At 44.5% G+C, this 2,500-nt stretch overlaps 1 pseudogene; it reads right to left on the bottom strand.

Annotated features, from left to right (window-relative positions):
- Window positions 1–2,261, bottom strand: part of LOC148742161 (uncharacterized) — a 2,462-nt pseudogene extending 201 nt beyond the window's left edge.
- Window positions 2,262–2,500: the final 239 nt, after the last annotated feature.

The following is a 2,500-nucleotide window of genomic DNA, read 5'->3' as shown; positions in this document are numbered from 1 at the left end:
ACTACGCTGAAAATTCAAGTTTCTTATCGCGTGAGAGGTCACACAAGCAGTATGAGTTATAGCAAATAGGGTGCTTTAGACCAAGCTGGCCGGCAACGTTTTCCAACATTTCACGCCTTTCTTGCTCCTCTTCCTCTGCGTAAACTTCCTCCAATTCAATTTCTCGGCTTCCCTGTCTTCTTCTTGCAGCCGCCAGTCTCGAGAAAAACCCCTGCACTTGAGTCTTCGTCTTTTGTTAGCCAGTCCTTCCTTTCAAACATGCGGGAACCATCTGGGTTTCTTGCCGTTCTCATGTCTGCAGCTACTTTTCCGGGAGCTGCTTTCGTACCGGTTCTCTCTCCAAGGTCAAATTTTGTTGTAAGATACTGTTTAACTTCAGAAGTGAAACGCAGGGCTTCCTGGCTTCGTGGCTTATGTAGTGCCCAACCAAGCAGTATATCACTGCTAGGACTACCAGCTTCTTGCTGGTGCTGTCGCTCGTCACTAGATTTTACTGGTGCGTTGTCGATTTCCTCGTCGTTAACACGGAGGAATTTTTCCGCCCAGTCTCTTCTGAGTTTGTCGTACACTGTATCAGAATTTCGGAGAATTTGGCAGTGGCCGCCCACATCGAGGTGACTTTCTAATTCACTGAATTTCTTGAACACCATATTGCACCCTGGGTCAGGACAGGCAAAAAGACCATTCGCTTGTTCACCATCACTATTTTTTGTCACCTTAATTATGGAACCGAGCCTCTTTGAGCAGAAAGAATTTTTCATTAGCAACGAGGCATGTAGAACCTTGACGCCTGACGACTAAATCTTGGTAAGGAATCAGCCTTCCCTGCCCTATGGCATAAGCTCTCCATATTCGCATTCCATCCCCCTCAAACTTGAAGTTGTCATATTTACTAAAACCGTGTATCTTTTGTACTTCAAGTGTTTTTTTAGTTTGGTTTATTGAGCAAACGCATGGAGTTGTACCTCTAACAGGACGTTCTGAGAGTGCTGCACGCATATCTTTGGCAGAAACTACATCATGTCCCTCGTTACAGTATCGTCGGATTGTTGATTTCATCGGGCAAAGAATCCGATCAAAGACATCTCTTCCATACTGGGGTTCAGAAAAGTCATATCGCACGACTGCAATACCAATTGGTTTCCCTGCATCCCTAACGGCCGACAAGATAAAGTTGTTGTGGTAACATCCTGCTTCATCGCTCCTTCGGTAAATTTCACTAATTTGGGGGTGTTCCTTCTTTACAACCTCCAGTGTGTTCTCGATAATGGAACAAACTGCATACCAGTCCTGTTGGCACGAGTCGAAGATATGAGCGTACGACGTCAGTTTTCCAAACGGGTGGCATTCTTAGATATGGGGGTGGATATATGCCAACTTATCTCACGCTTTCCAAACCAGGCGGATTGTTTCTCACGATATTTCATTTGGAGAAACTTCATTGCCCAGTCCATAATCAGAATAGCGGACTCCGCATGTGGTAACTTCATTGCATCTTTTTTCGGCTTCTCCAGGTTTATTGAGCGCATGATATGCGCTTTCCAAAGCAAGATATTCTCCTGGGCCGGGTTGAAGTCATACAGGAGATCTTCTCGTTGGTCTAAGTTGTAAGGTGTCCAGGATGAACCTTCGATTCCTTGTCTCACATCTTGTAAAACCCTTTTCAGCCCTTGACAGTCACTGCAAGTGGATTGGTGCTCATGCGGACATTGATGTTAAAAGTCGGGCTCTACAGGATCACTTAGCGCAAACCTTCGACAGTGGTCAGCACAAGTAGAGTCCTCTGGTTGACAGTGCAGTCGGTAGTCAGTTTTGAGATAGCGTTTAGCATCTCGTAGTTTTTGACGAACATACAGGCACCCCTGCATTTCCATTCCTCCTTTCTCAAGAATTTCAACCAGCGTTTCAAGTGTCTGAAAGCCCGCCGCGCCATCGGCAGCAGTGTTATCTAGGCCTTTCAGTGACTTACGTTGAGATGCTTCTCGAATTTCTAATACTTTGAACATTGTGGACCTACTCAGAGGCTCGTGACATTGTTCTTTGCAATACTCCAAGTACTGTTCAATCATTGTAGACCTGGTCAGGGTTCTTACCACATTTGGCATCTCTATCTTGTCGCTATTATCTAGGAAAAGTATCTTGCTACCATAAGAAACATCTTGATAAAAGTATGGTCTATTTACAAAATCTACAAAGTGATCTACTTTGCCCATCTCAAGGCGTACACGATGCTTTGTTGTGGTCTCAGGGATATAAGCCATATTAATGAAACACCAAGAGGAAAAACACACACACACACACACACACATACACACACACACACGCGCGCGCGCGCGCGCGCGCAAAAACCAGACAGAAAGGAAATAATAAAAAAGATAAAAGTTGGAGGTGACATTCAAAATCAAAAGACGGCAATAAAAATGAATAATACTTGTACTATACTTAGCTGTATCACCTAAAAACAAGGACATTCCGTTGAGCTTCTGACTGAAATCGGCAC

The sequence above is a fragment of the Stylophora pistillata genome, chromosome 1, assembly GCF_964205215.1.
Source record: "Stylophora pistillata chromosome 1, jaStyPist1.2, whole genome shotgun sequence".
NCBI classification, from domain to species: Eukaryota; Metazoa; Cnidaria; class Anthozoa; order Scleractinia; family Pocilloporidae; genus Stylophora; species Stylophora pistillata.
This window is presented reverse-complemented; position numbering and strand designations above follow the sequence as displayed.